The 22,823-nt window shown below is 42.0% G+C and overlaps 1 protein-coding gene and 1 long non-coding RNA gene across 8 annotated transcripts in view; both read left to right on the top strand.

The window, feature by feature from the left end:
• Positions 1 to 22,823, top strand: part of MACF1 (microtubule actin crosslinking factor 1) — a 410,941-nt gene that overhangs the window by 43,800 nt on the left and 344,318 nt on the right. The gene's annotated exons all lie outside the window — the stretch shown is intronic.
• LOC116529563 lies at positions 8,511 to 13,265 on the top strand. The gene is made up of 3 exons (XR_004259544.1): positions 8,511 to 8,533; positions 12,427 to 12,428; positions 13,011 to 13,265. It is a non-coding gene; the product is annotated as an uncharacterized LOC116529563 (long non-coding RNA).

Genomic DNA, 22,823 nt, shown 5'->3' on the forward strand with positions numbered 1-22,823 from the left:
GGCGCCATCTCGGCTCACCGCAACCTCCTCCTCCTGGGTTCGGGCAATCCTCCTGCCTCAACCTCCTGAGTAGCTGAGATTACAGGCACGCGCCACCATGCCCAGCTAATGTTTTGTATTTTTAGTAGAGACGGGGTTTCACCATGTTGGCCCGGATGGTCTTGATTGCCTGACCTCCTGATCCACCTGCCTCAGCCTCCCAAAGTGCTGGGATTACAGGCTTGAGCCACCGCGCCCGGCACTCTTTGTAGTTTTAATAGAGATGGGGTTTTGCTATTGTGGCCAGGCTAATCTCGAATTCCTGACCTCACGTGGTCCACCTGTGTCAGCCTCCCAAAGTGCTGGGATTATAGGCGTGAGCCACCTTGCCCAGACAGTCTTACCTAATCATCATAAATGACATCCTATGACAGTCCAGTAACCTTACTAGATTTTACAAATGAGGGAACTGAGGCTTAAGGAACTTAAATCACACAGTTTCAGTAAGTGACTGAACTGGGTTTCGAACACAGGCCTGATTAACTTAATTTGACCCTCTTTTACCTTAAGGCACTGGAAAGTTTTGGATTTTTTGGTCTGGGTTGCTTTAAGATTCCTAGGTCAGACTATTCTTGAAAATGTTCTGATTTCAACTATTCCAGTAGAGTTACAGAAATTTTTACCTTAAGACAACCCATGGAGCCGGGGTGGGGCGGGGGTTGTGTCTGTAGGGCTCTTGAGTAAAAAAAATAATCCTGTGTTGCACATATTCCCACTCAGTTATATATAATTCAAATTTCAGACTTTCTTTTGTTTTTTTTTTTGAGTGGTGCAATCTTGGCTCACTGCAACCTCCGTCTCCTGGGTTCAAGTGATTCTCCTGCCTCAGGTTCCCGAATAGCTGGGATTACAGGCGCCTGCCACCAAGCCCAGCTAATCAGACTTTCTTTTTAACCAGGGATCCAGAACAACTATAGGAAGGTGATTATGTAACATACTTGGGGAGTGCAGCCACTTCTGTGTTTGGTAGTACTCTTTTTTTTTTTGAGATGGAGTCTTGCTCTATTGCCCAGGCTGGAGTGCAGTGGTGATCTCAGCTCACTGCAACCCCTGCCACCCCGGTTCAAGCAATTCTCTGCCTCAGCCTCCCGAGTAGCTGGGATTACAGGCGCCCACTGCCACACCCAGCTAATTTTTTGTATTTTTAGTAGAGATGGGGTTTCACCGTCTTGGTGAAGCTGATCTGGAACTCCTGACCTCATGATCCACCCGCCTTGGCCTCCCAAAGTGCTGGGATTACAGGCGTGAGCCACCGTGCCCAGCCGGTAGTACTCTTAAGCACTAAGAGCACAAACAAAAACTCTGTCTAAAATGTGGGGCAGGTAGAGGAGGACAGGACTAAACCCAGTAGAAATGAGCGGTTTTAGTAAGTGGGTAGATCATAATTACCTGTGTTGCTCAGAGACCTAAGCTGAGAGTGGGGTGGGGAGAGGGCACACTCATCTTTGGAGAAATTATGGGAGTAAATAATCGTTAGTTTCCAGTTTATTCCAGAAGCATTTTTGCCATTCAGAGTCACAATGGTGATGTGGATTTTGAATTGGACCTTGTTACCGCATATCATCCCAGGTTAACATAGTTTCCTTAGTTTTCCTTAGATACCACAGCCATTCATTTTGAATGCCCTGCTAGCTTCCTGTTAGGTAGCTTTGTGTAGCCTGCCTTAGAAAAGAGGGTGGGGTCTCAGCTGAGGAGGCCAAGGAGGGGAGAGGAGAGAATAGTGAAAGTGGCAGAGAAACAAAGGACTAATTAGGAGGTTCCTCAGTCTTTTGGGAGTAGGTGTTTTTCATTAGCTGATCACTGAGATCAAGGATGAAGATGGTGATACAGAAGGAAGGGGAGTTGTAGTAATCAGAAGCAGAATAGAATAACTTTGCATGCAGTGGTGGTCCAAGGAACAGCAGCATCTGCAGCACCTGAGAGCTTGTTAGATTTTGAGACAGAGTCTCACTCTGTCGCCCAGGCTGGAGTACAGTGGTGCGATTGTGGCTCATTGCAACCTCTGCCTCCTGGGTTCAAGCTACTCCAGTGCCTCAGCCTCCTGAGTAGCTGGGACTACAAGTGCATGCCACCGCAGCTGGCTAATTTTTGTGTTTTTAGTAGAGATGGGGTTTTACCATGTTGACTGGACTGGTATTGAATTCCTGACCTCAGATGATCCACCTGACTCGGCATCCCAAAGTGTTGGGATTACAGATGTGAGCCACTGTGCCCTGCCTGAATCAATTTTAATTTTATCAAGATTCCCAGGTGATTTTTAATTTTTTCTTGAGTCTTTTCAGAGTGTTACTCTGTTGCCCAGGTTGGAGTGTAGTGGTTCGATGACAGCTCACTGCAGTCTGGGCTCATGTGCTCCTCCCACCTCAGCCTCCCAAATAGCTGGGACTACAGGCTGGTGCCATCATGCCTGGCTAATTCTTGTGTTTTTTTTTTTCCCCCAAGACAGAGCCTTGCTCTGTCGCCCAGGGCTGGAGTGCAGTGGTGCAATCTCGGCTCACTGCAACCTCGGCCTCCAGGGTTGAAGCAATTCTCCTGCCTCAGCCTCTGGAGTAGCTGGGATTATAGGCACATACCACCACGCCTGGCTAATTTTTATTTTTAGTAGAGACAGGGTTTCACCATGTTGGCCAGGCTGGTCTCGAACTGGCTGGTCTCGAACTCTTGACCTCCTGATTCACCCACTTTGGCCTCCAAAAGTGCTGGGATTACAGGCATGAGCCACTGCGCCCGGCCAATTCTTGTATTTGTTTTTGTAGAGACGGGGCTTTGCCATGTTGCCCAGGCTGGTCTCAAGCTCCTGAGCTCAAGTGATCTGCCCACCTTGACCTCCCTAAGTGCTAGAATTACAGGCATGAGCCACTATGCCAGGCCCCCAGGTGGTTCTTTAATTTGATTCTGTGCCCATTAAAGTTTGAGAAGTACCAAGTTTGTGATTAGATGATTAGTGCAGGGGGCTTTGAAATTAGACAGACCTGGGATTGAAACCTGGTTTGGCCATTTACTACCTTTGTGATTTTAGATAAATTATTTGAACTCTGTGACAGTTTTTCATCGGCATACTAAGGAAACTCCCTATTTCATAGGGTTGTTGGGTAAATGACATGGTGCATTTTGCAACTGAAAGTATTTTAGGTTTAATGAAATTTAGTAATGTCTGTAACATATTAAGCACTGAGCCTAGCACAACCTAGCATATTCAATAAGTGTTATTACTAATAAGTAAATCGGGCAGATCTGCAGAAATAAAGAGACTTTCTCCTCTTCCTCTTTTTCTCTTTCATTGTCTCTCAATAAGTACATTTATCTGCAGTTTTATAAAGCTGTAGTGTGTGTGTATACTCTGGTGTTTTGCCTAGCATTATTTAATGATAGTTATAGCAGCATTTAACACGTCTTGTACTTAATAATGTGCCAGGCATTATGGTTATGTACTTTATGCATATATTATTTCATTCAGTGCTTAGAGCAACCATGTGAAATAAATATTGGTATCTCCATTTTCAGATGAAGAAAGAACAAACAGGTTAAGTGACTTGCCCAAGATCACATAGCCAGTCAATGGCAGAATCAAGATTTGAACTGGGGCACTCTGATTCCAGCATCTGTGCTCTATTTTTCATGTATTGCTGTTGCTCTCAAACTTATGTGGTGTAATGGAATCAGGCAACTTTGACTGGATACTTGATTCTGCAACTAATTTATTTGTGACCTTGGTCAAGTCACTTACCGTCTTCGGGCCCATTTTCTTATTATAACAATGGAGGGATTATCAAACTCGAAGAAAAGCAATTAAAAAAATACAAAAAATAAAAAAAACCCACAAAAATGGAGGGATTAGATGAGATTTATAAAGTTTCTTCAGTGATTCATTCAACACGTGACTTCAGAACAGGGGGTTTGAATCTTGGCTCAGCCCCTTCCTGGCTATATGACCTTGGGCAACTTAACCTTTCTAAACATTGATTTCCTCATTAGTAATGGGGAGAATAATTCATACCTTGCAGGGATATTGTGAGATTTGAATAAGATAATGTGAATTAGTACCTAGCATGTGTGAAACACACAGTGGATACTCAGTATCCATGAGTTCTGTTTTTTTCCTTCCATTCATTCAGTTGATGATTAGGGAAGCAGATACACCAGATTCAAAACGATTTAGACCCTGGCTTGATCCTTCTGTCCTTTTCCGTAATGGCATTCTCACCTTTGGGAGATGAGAATTAGTAGGGAAGGAAGTGTGCATATAGCCAGGTCCTATCTGTTTTTAAATAATCCATGTTTTGATTTTAGATTAAAATTTCTTTTTACAATATACAATTTAGGCCAGGCATGGTGGCTCATGCCTGTAATCCCAGCACTTTGGGAGGCCTAGGTGGGCAGATCACCTGACGTCAGGAGGTCAAGGCCAGCCTGGCCAACATAGCGAAACCCCATCTCTCCTAAAAATACAAAAATTAGCCAGGCGTAGCGGTGCATGCCTGTAATCCCAGCTACTTGGGAGGCTGAAGCAGGAGACTTGCTTGAACCTGGGAGGCGGAGGTTGTGGTGAGCTGAGATTGCACCACTGTGCTCCAGCCTAGACCTCAGACTCTGTCTGAAAAAGAAAACAAAAGCTCTTCTTGTCCTTGGAATTCTGCATTTTTTTTTTTTTTTTTTTTGTGTGTGTGTGGCAGCATTTAGGAAAGAGCTGAGGTGGACCTGGTGTGTAGCTTTGGTGGGAGGGAGATGCCTTCCTTTTCTGGGCTGAATGATTTAATAATAGTATAATAGCAGCTTTCATTAATTTTTACTATGTGCCAGGAATGTGTTAAGCACTTTATATACATGAACCCACTTAATTCTCCTAATAACCCTGTGAAGTAGATGATCTCATTTTACAGAGGAGAAAAGTGGGACTCAGCCAGTGAAATAACTTGCTCAAATTCTCACCTAGTGAAGGGTAGAGTGGCCATTCATACCCAGCTCTGTTGGACTTCAGAACTCCAGCTCTTAATATATACTTTTCCTTCACTTCCTTGAACTGTCTGGCCTGAGTCTCCTTTTCTCTAAAAACTTCTAGTTCTGGAATGGTACCAACTTAAGGGGTCAGGGAAACGACCTTTACTTGTGTTCCTTTGAGCTCTTATTGTTTTGAGTGGGAAAGAGAATGTGAAGTCAGTTGACATTTCTTACCTGCTGGTTGCAGTCCTACCATGAGGCCCTAGTCAGTTGTGAGACATTGAAAGTTACTTTAAAAAAAAAAATAAAGTCCTGGTGCTTAAGAGGAAGAAACACAGGCCTGCTATGTTTATGTAACTCTCTTTTGTATTATTACAAAATTAAACATGTTCACCGTAATATATTTAAGCAGAAATTACAAAGAAAAAAATAAAAATTCTCTTTTCTAGTCTTTATTTTCTCCACCTAGGCCAACTGGTCAGGGTAACCACTGTTCAGACTTTGGTTTGTATCCTTCCAGGTTTTTTCTTTGCCAGGCTTACTTTGGAACTGCACCTTTACACCTTTACTCTGTCTCCTGAGTAGCTGAGACTAAAGGACTGCACCACTGCACTGGGCTGGCTTACTTTTGAGTCTCCATTGACACTTAAGATTTCTGCCATTGCATCCTTTTCTGTAAAGTCTTTCCCTCACCTCCTGGTAAAATTTTTCTTGTCTTTGGAGCTCAGTTCAAGTCCTCCCTTTTCCATTAATCCTTTGCAAACCCATGATAACTCATTCTGCCTTAGAACTCATAGCATTAATTTCTACCACTCATTTGCCAGTTGACCATGAAATGCTGTGTATCATCACTTGTATTTTATTATTTGTTATTTAACTTCTCACACATTTGGCCAGTTAGATTGTGCTGCTTGGGCTCATGGGTTATGATTTATTCTTCTTTCTATTCCCAGTTTTGCCTAACACGGTGTCCTACATTTAGCAAGTAGTCAGTAAATGTTGATGTGATTGGATTTTGTTAGTACTTCACACCCTTCTAAAGATCAGGTGCTCAGAGCCAGAAGCCTGAGGGAACACTTACCTGGCTGACATCATCTTGGCTGCCTGTCAAGATGGGGTGTGTGCCTGAGAGGACCATCTGCAAATGAAATACTTGTGCAACAGGTTATGTTTTCTCCTTTAGTGGGTGGGATTCAAGACTTCGTGTTGGGAAAAAGAGACAGTAAGTGTAGGAGGAGGGCTGGAAAGGGGATGGATGAGAGGATCGTACCTTGTGAGAGGTGGATATATGTCTTTATTAAAAACATAAATATAAAGGGCCGGCATATTGCAGAGAGAAGCTTCTTGGAATCAGTAGGCTAATTAGACAAACCGGCTTCTCTGGTGCAAACCAGTTATTAATTGCCATTTATTTTCTTTGCTATAAAACTATACCACCCATCTACCTACTTTCTCATTAGAGTGAATCTGGAGAAAAGGCTTAGGTTAGATTTAGGAAATGCAGGAGAAAAATGCAGGACAGTCAGAGTAGGGCAAGGGATGGGGTATTCCTTTCTCTCATTTGTCTTATGAGCCCTAGACGTTAGGGGTGGCCTGGACCTCCCTGCCTTTGCCAGTAGAGGTTGCTATTGAAGTGGTGTAAAACCTCTTGTTTCTACCCCTGCTACCTCCTTTTGCCCCATCTTATTTTTCTCCTTCACTGACACCCTCCTACCACACACACATTATTGGTTAGTTATCATTCCTGTCTCTGAGGCTCAGATATGCAGTGGACCACCCTGCATTTAGCTGTCCGAACTTTGACTGTAACTTGTTCATGTTTCTATCCCACTCCTCCCCTCCCCCAATTGATTTGAAAGGGAGAGGAAAGGAAATGGAGTTTGATGATTTTAACTCTTCTGTGACTGTGGCTTAGAGGGGGCAGAATGTTTTGAATTGCTTGATTTAGGGGTCTTGAGGTCTCCTAATACAAGGATCTATTCTTATTGTTAATAGAAAGATCCCACTCCATTCTTTTTTTATTTTATTTTTCTCTGAGTAATGTGGACTCACAGAAAGTCTTGTGTTGAAGTGTTGGTACCTGCCCCTGAAGGGGAGAAGATCCCTTTCAAACTTGATTGTCCCCCCCCACCCCCCCACCCCGCGTGAACGGATATCTCATTATCAGAAGATGAAGATTAATGGTTCTTTAAACAGAGTGTAAATAATAGCCAACACCCTAATACATTTCTAATGATCGGGCTTTGGCTTTAAAAGCATTAGGCTAGATGCCTCCCTATGTTTTGTGGGATGATTTAGCTGTAACCAGCCTGGAGGCAATAACAATACTAAATAACTTTTTGTAGTCATTTGAAGTCACATTAAACATTGAGATGTACTGAGACTGTCTTGGTGGGAAGTTTTGGCCTATGGGAATGATGTGGGTTTTGGTTTCTACTCCTTTCTCTGTTTCCAGATAAATCCTCCTACATGTCCCATTCTCTGGCTCTGGGAAGTACTGACAGTGGGGAAAATTAGTACACTCATCCCATTGTTCAGATCAAGTTTCCTGGGTGCGGTTTTGCAGAACTTCCTACAAGAGCTGACTCAAGAGTTCTCTTTTATTGTGGAGCTGTTCCTGCTCTTACATGCCATACTAATTTATATCCTTGAGATTTTGGGCAGCATCATTTGGATGTGTTAAGTTGGGAATGAAGAAATTGAAAATATTTTCAGAGGTTCCTTGAGAGAAAGGTTCCTTTTGCTGGGTAAACCAATGTTCCCTAAATGCTGTGGCTAAGAAGTGAAGAATTCTAAGCCTACTTTTTTTTTTTTTTTTTTTCTTCTTTTTTAAAGAGACAGAGTCTTGCTCTTTCACCCAGGCTGGGGTGCAGTGACATTATCATAGCTCACTGGAACCTTGAACTCCTGGTTCAAGTGATCCTCCTGCCTCCACCTCCTGTGTAAGCTAGGAATACAGGCACATGCCGTAATGCCCAGCTTAGTTTTATTTTTTTTTATTTTTGGTAGAGACAGGGTCTCACTATGTTGCCAAGGCTGGTCTTGAACTCCTAGCCTCAAGCTGTCCTCCCATGTCAGCCTCCCAAAGTGTTGGATTATAGGTGTGAGACACCTTGTCCAGCTACTGTTTTTCCTTTTTGATGTCAGATCCCTCCAAATAACAGTTATTTGCCTTTTCTTTCCTCCTACATATAGACTGTGAGCACCTTGAGAGCTACGAAAGCATCTCACTTATTTTTGTATCTCTGATGTTTAGGACAGTGTCCAGCTCAAAGTGTTTATAAATGTATGTTGCGTTGAATAGTGGAGGGAAGTTTTAAATGCATTTACTGTAGATAGACACATGCTTAGCATATTGAATTGGGAGACATTATTAGAAAGTGGAGATGGATAAAGAAAGGAATTTTCATGAATATGATACAGGGAATTTTTGTTTCCTAAGGATTTAAAATTTTTATGTATTTTTTTTTTTTTTTTTTTTAGAGATGGGGTCTTGCAGTGTTGCCTAGGCTGGTCTCTACTGCCTTCATGTGATTCTCCTGCCTCAGCCTCCTGAGTAGCTGGAATTGCAGGCATGAGCCACTACATCCAGCTTGCCTAGGAATTTTTGGAGTAACCGTTGTTTTACGGTTCCTTTACATGGAGAACATTTAGTAGTGTTCCATCTGACTACCTTGGACAAGGCACTGCAACCTTCTTCATAGCAGGGACTAAAAATACCTGCCCATTCCCCTCAAATGGAGGGGTATCCCTCAGTAAAGGTAGAGGCTCAGAATTAGATTGGGGGTGGAAAAGGAAGCATTGAGTCCTCCTAGCCCTGCATTGCAGAAATGTAAAGCTGTTATGATAATTGCTGTTGGCAACCAAGAAAAGTCTCGGCCTCTGGTTTGTACCTACACCCAGCCACAACCTCAGACTGGGTGGATGCAGACTTTAAATATTGGGGTCACCTGTAGCTGTTGGCACATGTCCCTGTGGTTTCTCTGGGTATTGTGCAAGCATTACTTTTTGGCTCTTTTCCCTGTGTCCATTAGTAAAAAGTAGGAAGTTTGAGGAGCTGTGCTTTTGGTTGGCATTAGGCTTTGGAGTGCCTTTATTTCCCATATTTAACTAGTAAATATCCAAGACTCCATAACAAGATGGCCCTGCTTGGAAATTCTTACTTAGGGAGTGACTGAAGCCTGAGAGGAACTGCACAGCCCTCTGCAGTGAAAACTGAGTAGTCATTTCCCTAAGCATGGCTTGGATCCCGATCAGCTGATTTCCTGTCTCTACAAGGATATGATTCCTTCCCCTTCCTTCTGGAAGAAATGGATATTTTTTTCATTTCCTGTTTGATAGTGTGTTTTCTGCATACCAGGAGACACTTGATGACTGTAAATCATTTGTTGTGTTGGGGGTGGGAAGGAGGCTTTTGTTTTCAACAAAATGGCTTTCATTTGAGAAATTCAAAGCACATACATGAACCCAAGCTTCTTTGTACCCATGGGAGAGACACAGGATCTAAGAAGATTGTTTTGAATCCCTTTCCTGGGCTGTGCCTACTTGACCTGTACTGGTGGAGCCCCTTCTCTCTCTTAGTTAGAAAAGCTCAGTCCCTTTTGCGGATATACATGCTGTGGATTCTGCTCATGCCACATCCGCTACTCAGCCTTTTTTGTGCCTAAATCCACTGGAGAACAACTATTAGTCCCTGGGGGAAGTGACACCACCCTTGGAATGGAACCTGGCTGGATGCTCCCTTGATCCCTGACTTAGTGACAGACTGGGACAGGAATCTGGCGGTCCAGATTTCCTGTCCTCTGTCCTCACCAGCAGACTCTGCTGCTTCCACTCTGGAGCCAGGGGTATGGGGTGTGGTGGGAGCTGGTTGCTAAACAAGCAGCGCCACCTGTGGACCTGCACAGCCACTTTTTTTTCTAACCAAGAGCTGCCCTTCCAGTCTGGCCTGTTCCTGATCCATCTGGAGTGAGAGCAGTGGGGAGGCAGTCATTGTGATCCCTTTTGTTTGTAGTGAAGCTTTGCTTAGGTGTTTGAGGGCCTGGGGTTTAATTTTGTAACATATTCTCAGTATAGTTGTGTGTATTTAACTCTTAGATTTTCTTCTTTTTCTGTCTGTTTTTATTTTTCCTAACTTTATAAAGGTATAATTGATAAATAAAAATTGTACATCTTTACGGTGTACAATGTGATGTTTTGTTATATGTATACATTGTGAAATGATTAAATCAAGCTAGTTAACATATCACCTCACATATTTATTTTTGTGTGATGAAAATATTTAAGATTTACTACTAGAAATTTCAAGTATACAATACATTGTTATTACTGTAGACACCATGCTGTATAATACATCTCCAGAACTTATTCATCTTTTCTAGAGTTTCTTCTTCTTAAATGAATTATTAGGTTTCTTCTTGACCTTGGAGAAGTCCAGAAAAATTCTTATAAAATAGGGAATTGCATGGTAGGTTATGAGAAATGTTGGTTTTGGGTTTTGTGAATATTACAAACAGCTTTTCCTAGTTTGCTAGGGATTTGCATGGCCAGGTGTTTGGTGCATTTAAAATTTTTAGATATCATCGTCAGAACAATTTTAATAAGAATAAGTGGAATCAGGGAGCATGCCCCTAACATTTAACAGTGCATTCTTGCTTTTACCTCTGTTGCTGACCATGTGCTTTCTTGCTCCAGGGGTTTTCAGTTTTTTTTTTTTATTTTGTAGTATCAGATAAATTTTCCCTCTAGGGTAGGAAGCAGCATCTTATAGTGCAAAGGAACCCTGACTTTGGTTTTTACTAGCTCTGTGATCTTGAACAGTCATGTAACCCATTTGTGCTTTTTCTCATTCCTAATTTGCAAAATGTTGGTGGTGATCACCATCTTGCAGGATTTTTGTAAAGGTTAAATGAGTTAATATACATAAAGCACATTGGTTGGCACGTAGTATGTAATCGTGGCTTGTTTTTTTTTTTATTAGGATTCATAATAACAGTATGATTTTATTATAAAACACACTAACATAACATTTAGCATTTTAGCCATTTGTAAGGGTAAGTTTCGTGGCAGCAAGTACATTCACTTGATTAGCAGCCATCACTATTATCCATCTCCAGAATATTTTTATCTCCTCAAACTGAAATTCTAAACCCATTAAACAATAACTCACCTTCCCCCTCCTTAGCTACTGGCAACCATGATTCTACTTTCTGTTTCTATGCATTTGACTACTCTATGTACTTTATATAAGTGGAATCATAGAATATTTGTCCTTTTGTGTCTGGCTTATTTCATGTAGCATAATGTCCTCAAGGTTCATTCATGTTACAGCATGTGCCAGAATTTCCTTCCTTTTTAAGGCTAAATAATATTCCATTTATGTATATACCACATTTTATTTATCCATTCATCTGTTGATGGATACTTGGCTTGCTAATAATATGATTATTTTTATTTATTTTTTATTATATTTATTTATTTATTTTGACAAAGTCTTGCTCTGTCGCCTAGGCTGGAGTGCAATGGTACGACCTCTGCTCACTGCCGCCTCTGCCTCCTAGGTTCAAAATAGTCAGGTTGAAATCCCTCCTGGGATTACAGGTGCTGCCCACCACGTCTGACTAATTTTTGTGTTTTTTTGGTAGAGACAGGGCTTCACCATGTTGGCTGGGCTGGTCTCAGACTCCTGACCTTGTGATCCACCCATCTCGGCCTCCCTGAGTGCTGGGATTACAGGCCTGAGCCACCATACCTGGCCAGATTATTTTTAATAGTAATATAGTGTTTCTTTAAGGTTTGTTCAAAGGCTTCAAAGAAGCTGGGGATAGGAAGATGAAGTAGAACAATATCTTTCTTTGTGTGTTGACTTTGTCTCTCTGGGTTTTGCTTGCAGGACCTATTTTGATGGGAGTCTGATGAATGATGGACTTAATTAACCCCATACAGAGGGTCCAGACCTGGCAGAATTCTAGGGGAAAAAAAATTGCCTCCTAGCCTAATTTTTCTTAGTACTAAACTACTCTGTGTGCTTACAGTTTGTTAGTCTTGCTTCTCTCTCTCTCTCCTTTACACCTACTGTCAATGGGATTCTTGGAGTGGTGACATGTCTTATCTAGACTGTTAGATTGTTTTGCAGAGGTCAGGGGCTGAGAGGGAATTGCTGTATAGCTGAGGGGTGATGAGTACAGTGAACGGCCAGCTGTGTGCCAACCCGGCTTTCCAGGGCAGTATTTTTAGGATATATGTACCCATGTGTGTGTGTATCTATGTGTGTGCATACCTATGTCTACACATATACGTACATATGTACACACGCACAAATATCCCATTATTGACACTTGACACAGTAAAGGAGCTACATGTTCTTCTCTGGGTTTCCCTCAATGCAGCCCACCACCAGAATGCATGCATTGGAAACAGGGGTCCAGGATGGCATGAGAGGTCTCCAAGGAGTTCCAAGTATAAAGAGCCTTAGCAGAAGGGCCATGACAGCTTAGACAGGCTCTTACAATGTCTGCCAAAATTCTGAAGAAAGACTACTATCCAGCTATGATTTTTCTGCTGGATGATTTTTCCAGGTTAGACCTGAAAAAGTCCAAGAGCCTAGCTTCTGTGTCCTGTGCTTATGCGTGGAGGGTGAGAAGGAGAGGCAGTCCCTCCAAACTCTTGTATCTCCAACCGTGGTGGATTCTCTTGTTTGTTTATAGGGTATAAGGGGTGGTTTATACTGGTTTGTCCTCAGTTCGCTCTCTGTGCCTGAGAGGACTGCACTGTCATGGGGATTTTTTGCCCAGTTGTGTCACCGACATAGAGACACATTACCTCAGTGTACTCCCCTATGCAAATTGGCCTACCCTCATATTGCCTGCTTTTGTACCTCCAGTTCTTAGATACCAGTTGTCTTTCAAAAGCCACTCAGGATGATTTTATGCTGTCAGCATAATAAAAGTGAATTGAATTGTTTGTATATGAAATTAATAAAGATCAAATTTAGTATTAGCCAACTAAGATTATATATATACATATGACTAAAGAAAAATAAATTTTTAAAAAGAATCTATTTTAGAGAAACATGAAATATGAACGACAGTAGGGGGCACTTGTATGACAGTGGAATAAAGACAAGCATGAGAGTGTTCAGTTTGAAATGTGAACTTTTACTTGTTTCTTGGAAGTTCGTGTTTTTTTCCTCATGCAACTTTCTGCAAAACTCATGGTTGGATTTTAAATATAAAATATTTGACATGACCGAGTTATATTTATTCTTTGTCAACTAAAGATAGACTTCTTTCAAAGTTTGTTATATTTATTTTATTTTTTTTGAGAGAGTCTCGCTCTGTTGCCCAGGCTGGAATCTTGACTCACTGCAACCTCTGCCTCCCAGGTTCAAGAGATTCTCATACCTCAGCCTCCTGAGTAGCTGCAATTACAGATACACACCACCACACCTTGCTAATTCTTTAATTTTTAGTAGAGACAGGGTTTTGCCATGTTGGCCAGGCTGGTCTCGAACTTCTTGCCTCAAGTGATCTGTGTGCCTCAGCCTCCCAAAGTGTTGGGATTACAGGCATGAGCCACCATACTTAGCCTTATTTTATTTTTCTAAAGACAGGCTCTTGCTCTGTCGCACAGGCTGGAGTGAAGTGGCACAACCATAGCTCACTGTAATGTCTGTCTCCCAGGCTCAATGGATCCTGCCACCTCAGTTTCCCAAGCAGCTGAGACTATAGGCGAGGGTACCACACCTGGCTGATTTTTAAATTTTATATGAAGATGAGGTCTCATTATATTGCCCAGGCTGGTTTCAAACTCCTGTAATCAAGCCATCCTTCTGCCCTGGCCTTCCAAAGAGCTGAGATTACAGGCATGAGCCATTGTGCCCCAATTTTTTTTTTTAACCTTTGGATGCTTTTTGGCAAGCAAGTAAGAATTGCTAGATTAAAAGTATTGCATTATCTCATTCAACTATATGAACATATAAAACTTTAAAAAAATGTCTGAAACAGTCTATTGGAAGTTTTAATTTCTATATCAACAAATTTGTACTATTCTTGATTATGTGCTACCTGTTACTCAACGATCTTGTTGAAATACTTTCTTGTACAAAACAGTAAACCAAAACAAAACAAAATGAGTGTACTTCATATTGTATTTGAGTAGAGGTCCTAACAAACACTTGAAAAATGGCTGGTGTTAGATGAACACAGTTTTCTCTCATTTCAGTAGTGATACTGAAAGATTTTAAAGGCCAAATAATTTTTTTTTTTTTATAGACAGAGTCTTGCTCTGTCACCCAGGCTGGAGTGCAATGGCTCAATCTCAGCTCACTCCAACCTCTGCCTCACAGGTTCAAATGATTTTCCTGCCTCAGCCTCCTGAATAGCTGGGATTATAGGCATGTGCCACCATGCCCAGCTAATTTTTGTATTTTTAGTAGAGACGGAGTTTCACCGTGTTGGCCAGGCTGGTCTCGAGCTCCTGACCTCAGGTGATCCGCCCACCTTGGCCTCTCAAAGTGCTGGGATTACGTGCCCAGCCCAAGGCCAAATAATTTTTCTGAGCTATCTTGAGAACCTTTGGTGAGGAGTAACAGTATCATTTTCAAATTGCCCTCTGCACAAACTACATAATTTTGGGTATTCCGTGTTCCATGTGTATGATAAAGCTGGCTATTAATCACTGTGTGAAAATGGAATACAAGGCATGCTGAGTACTTCAAATTCACAGATAACTGCTAAAACTAATTTTAATCAACCGTCTCATCATTTATTCCTACTTGAATTACCAAAGATGCTTGCTTATGGGGGGAAATTGAACAGATTTTTTTTTTTCTCTTGTTTACCCTCTACCTTTTTAAAAATGTTGTCTGCCACTTTTTTTTTTTGAGACAGAGTCTCGTTCTGTTGCTGCAGCCTCTGCCTCCCAGGTTCAAGCAATTCTCCTGCCTCAGCTTCCCATGTAACTGGGATTACAGGTGCCCCCACTACACCCACTAATTTTTGTATTTTTAGTAGAGATGAGGTTTCACTATGTTGGCCAGGCTGGTCTCAAACTCCTGACCTCAAGTGCCTGTCTCAGTCTCCCAAATCTGCCGCTATCCTTTATATTCCAGCTAAAATGAACTAGTTAATGCTTTCTGTTTTTTTCTTTTTTTCTAGCTTTCCTGCCTTTGCTCATGCTGTTTCCTGTGCCTGCATTTTCCTTTAATTTCTACATTATCTTTCGTCCTTACCTGTCCATCTCAGATGTTACTTTTTGTCGATCCTTTCCTGATTACCTCAGATAGAAGTCATATAATCTTCCTGAACTAACATATTATTGAAAGAAATGCACTTAAAATTAATAGTAATAACTGACAACATAGTCTGTTACAAAATGTTTTTGCATGTAATAGCTCATTTCAACCTCATAGATTTTGTTTATTACTCCTATTTTACTGAGAAAACTGAGGCTTAAGGGGATTAAGTGACTTGCCTGAGGTTACCCATAGTTAGAACTAAATATTTTTTTTTTTTTTTTTTAATAAGAGACCAGGTCTTGCTGTTGCTTAGGCCATGGTGCAACCATGGCTCATTGCAGCCTCAAACTCCTGGGCTCAAGAGATTGCCCCACCACAGCCTTCTGAGTAGCTGGGACTGTACGTGTGTGCCACTACACCCAGCAAAATTTTTGTGTTTTTTTTAGAGATGGGGTCTCACTATGTTGCCCAGGCTGGTCTTAAACTCATGACCTGAAATGAACCTTCTGCCTTGGTCCTCCAAAGCGCTGGGATTACAGGTGTGAGCCACCACGCTCAGCATAAATCTAAATCTTATGACCTCAAATCCCATGTTCTTTCCATCAAATAGTGCTATCTTATGATTCTTATCACTTGCTAATATGTGTTATAGTTACTTTTGTAAATGTCATATCTGGTCCACTACTTTGTGCTGTCCTTAGATGAAGAGTTAATGCCTTATTCTTTGTCTCTGACACTCTATAGCACAGAGTATTGTGTATAAAAAGCCTTCAATAAACATTGCTGAAAGACTGACAAGTTCAAGAAATGTTGATGAATGTATGTGCCTAGCACCGTGCCTGGCACATAGATGCCTAATAAATATTTATTGAATTTAATTGTAAAATGGATCAAAGATCAGAGTTAATAAGAGCTTATAGGGCACTTAATAAGTGCCAGGTGGTCAGGCATGGTGGCTCATGCTTGTGAACCCAGCACTTTGGGAGGCCAAGGTGGGCAGAACAGGAAGTCAGGAGATTGAGACTATCCTGGCCAACATGGTGGAACCCCATCTCTACTAAAAATGTAAAAATTAGCAGGGTGTGGTGGTGCACGCCTATAATCCCAGCTACTCAGGAGGCTGAGGCAGAAGAATTGCTTGAACCCAGGAGGCAGAAGTTGCAGTGAGCCAAGATTGTACCACTGCACTCCAACCTGGGTGATAGAATTTAATTCCAAAAAAAAAAAAAAAAAAAGGTGCCATGCACTGTTATAAATGCATTATGTCAAATTAACTAATTTAATCCTCATAACCTATCTCAATTTTACATTTGATGAAACTGAAGAACAGGAGAGCATAGTGACTTGCCCAGGGACACATAGCTGGTAAGCAGCAGAGTTAGGTTTCATAATTTGGCTCTAGAATTGTCATGTACTCAAACATTATGCTACAGTCAGTTGTTCAGAATATTTTTACACTATTAAGTTCCTCCGGAATGCCTGTCTGGTGTGTAGCTCAAAGAACGAAAAGCAGAAGCAGCATAACTTGTTGAATATACTCTTGAGCCTGCGTCAGAATCACCTGGAAGGCATGTTAAAACACAGATTGCTGGGTCCCACCCTCAGTTCTGATTCAGTAGGTCTGGGGTGGGGCTTGAGAAATTGTATTTCTAACAAGTTCCCAGGAGATGCTGATGCTGCTGGTCTGGGGACCACTTGGTGTAGTGTGTAGGTGTTAAGAGCATTGACTCAAGCTGCTGAGGTTTGAATCTCAGCTTTGCCATTTATTAACTGAACTTGGGCAAGTTATTGAACCTTTCTGTGCTTCAGTTATCTTTAAAGTGTTTTACTGAGACAACATATAAAATTCTTACGGAGATTGAATGAAATATGTGTAAAGTGTTTCAAATGGTGTTTGGCTCGTAGTAAGCATATGGCCTTAGCTACAGTAATGAGGATAAGACATGTTTCTTGCCTTATAGATTTTAGAGTCTAGTTATTATACTTTTTTCTTTGTTCTTTTATTTTGAGACGGAGTCTCACTCTGTCGCCCAGGCTGGAGTGCAGTGGTGTGATCTTGGCTCACTGCTGCCTCTACCTCTTGGGTTCAGGTGATTATTCTGCCTCAGCTTCCTGACTAGCTGGGACTACAGGTGCGTGCCACCACACCCGGCTAATTTTTTATTTTTATTTTTGGTAGAAATGGGGTTTCACTGTCTTGGCCAGGCTGGTCTTGAACTCCTGACCTCATGATCCACCTGCCTCGGCCTCCCAAAGTGCTGGGATTACATGTGTGAACCACCGTGCCCGGTCTATACTTAAATCTAATAAATAATTTTTAAAAGTACAAAATTAGGTATTAGTTTACATGGTTCTGACTCTAGATTTGGAAAGATGAAAAGCGTGTATCTTGGGAGATAGGGTGGGTAATGGGGGACCAGGAGGAAGAAAGGTACAAATGTTATTAGCTCATTTGAACCTAGAAGATAAATTCCATTGTCTTCTAGTCCCTTTGTACCTTTGTTAGAATTTAGAAAGGTTAGAATTGCCAGTGGTTTTGGTTTTATTACCTGAGAACTTGAGAGCAATAGAGGGAGGTTCCTATGCTCTGTTTGCCAGAGATAACTGACTCCTTTTCCCATTTCTCTGTCTTAGAGCTGGTATCGGGTCTGCAGGCAGCTCTGGCAGCGTTTGCTTTTTGTCGGGGGACAATGGCTAAGGAAGTGGTTTGCTACTGGCTTCTGAAGTTGCGCTCTATAGCCTTTATCCTCCACAGCTGCCTCACATAGTTTTGATTCTTGCTGAGAAAGGCAGTTGTTAGGTTTGGAAATCTTCAGATTCCAGAGCCAGCTGGACAGCTGAGCCTCTGGTAGCTATTTCTCAAACTGCCAGCCTCCTGTTTCTCATCTCCCTGGGCCCCTTCTTTTTTGCTTTGAAGCAATATCCTATATTTAGTGAACTAACCAATTTGAGGTTAGAGGAAATTTGATGGGGGAGTCTCTCCCACCTTAAAATTCTGGATGGATGGAGAATTTGGGCCCAGGAACAAGATGTATCCTGTTAAAAAAATTTAACACCTTCTTCAAGCATACTCCAAATGACAGCTTACAGTGTTATGAATGTACCTCTAGCTCATGGGTAAAGAGCAGTGTTTATTTTTGGGTGTTCTGAAGAAAATATTTAGGGGAAGGAATGGGGAGAAGTTAGTCAGCTCCATTTATGGTTGAGCAATGCTTGGTATTCTACAGAAGGAACCACATGGACAGTGGAAGAGAGTTTAGCATTCTGATTGTTCACCTCTTGCTCCTTCCATTCTGATGGCTAATTAGGGACACCTCATTAGCTATCAGACTGGAACCAAGTATTTACCAGGCTGACATGAGCCTCAGCCCTGCATCCTTCATCTTCTGCTTTCCCAGCCTGCTGAGTCACCACCTAGGAATGGCAGTAGCCAGGTTACCACCTAGAGCACCTGGAGCACTCTTGGCATAATGTACTGTTGACTGGTCTTGGTCTCCTAGACACAGCTTGGGCCTCTCCAGGCCTGTTGGAGTGATAGGCTGGGTCTTAGCTTTCCTTCCAGCTTGTTCCACAAGGCACTGACCTACTTTTTAGGGACAATTAAGTGTTTGTGAGCAAAAGAAGGCGGTGACCTGAGTGAAGGTGAACCAGAGCTGCATTAAACAAACACTCAGAGTTACTTTTTCCATCTTACACAGGAGGGCCCATCTCAGTCCAAATGGAATGGCAGATCAGCCTGATTGTGGGGGCCACATTCCAGATGCTTATCAAGATAGCCAACTAACCCTTGAATTTTTATTCTTTCTATCAATGTACCTTAATATCAGAAGTTACTTTGCATAATCATTGTACCCCTTGTCTTTGAGTGATAGGAAAAGGTTTGGAAGGAAGTTGGGACTCTTAGAGTGAATCATTGTTACAAGCTGGCTTTTGATACACCTTTTGGTATATCAAAGATACACTTTTTGGTGGCAATGTCTGATTCATTTTTAACATCTTAGAGAGGACTGGAATCTCTTTTTCTTTTTGTATCAGGCCAGGTTAATAGGATAGTTGGGAGGCCAGATCTTTAGAGAATGAGCAAGTGGCTTGTTTAGGTTTTCCTGTCCTTGTGAGGTGAGGGCTCAAGGATTAGATTCATTCTTTCCATTTGCAGTGAAAGGAAGTAAGCTCACTTTCCCACCCTCATCCTGGAGGTTACTTAGATTATTTGCAGATCCCAACTTCTGTCTGTCTATTGAATACCCTTCTTATATTCAGATTGCCCTGGCTGTTGTACCTTACCACTGGGGGAAAGATCCAAGGCTCTGTCTGGGAAGAACAGTGACACTTGTCCTTCACTGGCTAGTTCCAAGACCCTGAGGGAATTGCCAAGCCAGCAATTACGTAATTTTTTTTGAGTAAAGTCTTTCTTTGTTGCCCAGGCTGGAGTGCAATGGTGTGATCTCCGCTCACTGCAGCCTCCGCCTCTGAGGTTCAAGTGATCTCCTGCCTCAGCCTCCTGAGTAGCTGGGCCTGGTGGCACACAGTACAGGTGTGTGCCGCCATGCCCAGCTAATTTTTGTATTTTTAGTAGAGGCGGGGTTTCACCATGTTAGCAAGGCTGGACTTGAACTCCTGACCTCAGGTGATCTGCCTGCCTCAACCTCCCAAAGTGCTGGGATTACAGGTGTGAGCCGCGCTGGCAATTTCTTAAACTTTTGTTTTTAGCAGCTCCCCATACATGAGAACTCTAATAATCTCCTAGTCAATAAAAAGAAAAATTATTGAAGTTACTGATATTGCACCCAGAGATCCAGATCAAATCTTAAGAAAAAAGCCTAGGAGGAGAACTTCATCCTGCCACTCTCTCTCATTGAAATTTCCTTCTAACAACGTGTGAGGGGTGTCAGCCCCATTTGAACAACTAGTTTGTTTATCATAACATGGCCTGAATCTGGTCACAACCTCCTTTTTTTCACTTCTTTCCTTTATGCACATTAAACCTGTTCTCTGCTATTTCACAGTCTATCAGCCCCTTTATGGTGTCAGTGCTTCTTGACCTATCATGTCTAATAGTACTTGTACTGGTGTTATCATGTACAACAGTGCTTGTACTGGCATTCTCAGATCTCTGTTTTCTTCCACGTCTTTCTTTTTCATTCCCAGTGCTGGACCTGTGTTCATTTTCTCCACTGAGCTGCTGAGTGCCACTGCATAACATTGTGCTTACTGACTCTATTACACATTTATGAGTTCTAGCCACAGCTTGGCCCTCAATCCTATCCTGAAACCTTATTATTCTCTTCTGGCTGACTGCCATTCAGTTTTTCTACAGCAGCGATTCCAGACTTCCACCATTCTCTTCAAACTTGTTACTCCACCCCACCTTATTATAAACTCTCAATACGTCATTTAGCCTTTTAGGTCTGAATTTATCTGTAGTCCTTACCAGTCCTCACCACATTCCCTCCTATTTCAGAGGCAGGTCTCTGGGCATATACATATATATTTTGTGTTCTTAGTTTCTCCTTTCCTAGTGACTCTTTGTAAATATGTTCAGGTTTTCTCCATCCTAAGATAATTCCTTTAAGCTTATCTCTTCTTCAGATTAACTCTGTGCTTTTTTTTTCCTTTACCACCAAACTACCTCAACAGCCTCTCTTATACTCCTTTAGTCAAGCTTTGTGCCCACCATCCCAATGAAAGGCTCTTGCTTGTGATGACTTGCTTGCAGAACTCAGCAGCCTCTTTTTATTCTCACGCTGTTTCATCTTGTCACAGCATTTTGACACCATTTGGACTTCTTTCTTTCCCTGACTGTGTGCTGTCTCTGGACGAGTTTACCTACTCTGGTGATTTCATTGAGGAACTTCATCTGTGTGTACAGTGATGACTCTCTTATCAGAATCTGTAACTACCTATCATATGAACTTTTCTCCCAAGGTCCAAAGTTGTATTTCCAAATGACTACTCTCCTTTTCCACTTTGCATCCTACAGAAATTTGCATGTAATGTAACCAAAACTGAGATTATATAACCACTTTGGAGAATGGTTTGGAGAATTAAAAATAACACTTCCGTACAGTCCAGCAACCCTACTCCTAGGTATGTACCTAAAAGAAAGGAAATCAGTATATTGAAGAGATATCTGGACTCCCATGTTTAATGCAGCACTGTTCACAATAGCCAAGATTTTGAAGCAACCTAAGTGTCCATCAGCAGATGAATGGATAAAGAAAATGTGGGCCGGGCACAGTGGCTGATGCCTGTAATCCCAACACTTTGGGAGGCTGAGGTGGGCGGATCACTTGAGGTCAAGACCAGCCTGGCCAACATGGTAAAACCCTGTCTCTACTAAAAATACAAAAATTAGTTGGGTGTGGTGATGCATGCCTATAGTCCCAGCTACTCAGGAGGCTGAGGCAAGAGAATTGTTTGAACCCTGGAGGTGGAGGTTGCAGTGAGCCGTGGTCACATCACTTCACTCCAGCCTAGACGACAGAGTAGAACTCTGTCTCAAAAAACAAAAAAAGAAAGAGAAAGAACATGTGGTATGTATACACAATAGAGTACTAGTCAGCAATGAAAAAGAATGACATTCTGTCATTTGCAACAACATGGATGGAACTGGAGGACATTATGTTAAGCGAAATAAGCCATGCACAGAAAGACAAACATTGCATGTTCTCACTTATTTGTGGGAGCTAAAAATTAAAACAATTGAACTCATGGGGATAGAGAATAGAAAGATGGTTACCAGAAGTTGGGAAGGCTAGTGGGGGATGGGGTCACAGGGAAGCGGGGGATGGTTCACACCTGTAATCTCAGCACTTTGGGAGGCCGAGGTGGGCAGATGTGAGGTCAGGAGATCGAGACCATCCTGGCTAACACGGTGAAACTCCATCTCTACTAAAAATACAAAAAATTAGCTGGGCATGGTGGCATGCGCCTGTAGTACCAGCTACTCAGGAAGCTGAGGCAGGAGAATTGCCTGAACCCTGGAGGTGGAGGTTGCAGTGAGCCGAGATTGCACCACTGCACTCCGGCCTGGGTAACAGAGCAAGACTCTGTCTCAAAAAATAAAAAATAAAAAGACTAAGTAAGACCTAGTATTTGCTAGCACAACAGGGTGACTATAGTAAAAAATAATTTAATTGTTCATTTAAAAATAACTAAAAGAGTATGATTGGATTGTTCAAAACACAAATTGCTTGAGGTGATGGATACCCTATTTACCCTGATGTGATTAGTATACATTGCATACCCGAGTTAAAATATCTCATGTAACCCATAAATATATACACCTACTGAGTACCCACAAATATTTGTCTTCCTTTATGTACTTCTTTTCCTTCTTCCTTCCCTCATCTTCTTCTACTACTCCTCTTCCTCTCCTCCCCCTCCTCCCCTTCCTCCCTCCCTCCTTCCTTTTCTTCCTGTTTCTTTCCTTTCCTTTCCCTTTCCCCTTTCCTTTCCTTTTTCTTTTTTTCTCTTTTCCCTTCCCTTTCCTTTCCATTTTTCCTCCTCTCCTCTCCTCCCCTTCCCCTTCCCTCTCTTTCCCCTTCCCTCTCTTTCCCCTTCCTTTCCCTTTCCCTTCCTTTTCCTTCTTTCTTCCTTTTCTTTTTCT

The sequence above is a fragment of the Sapajus apella genome, unplaced genomic scaffold (genome assembly GCF_009761245.1).
Source record: "Sapajus apella isolate SASKATOON/1434 unplaced genomic scaffold, GSC_monkey_1.0 scaffold62, whole genome shotgun sequence".
Taxonomy (NCBI): domain Eukaryota; kingdom Metazoa; phylum Chordata; class Mammalia; order Primates; family Cebidae; genus Sapajus; species Sapajus apella.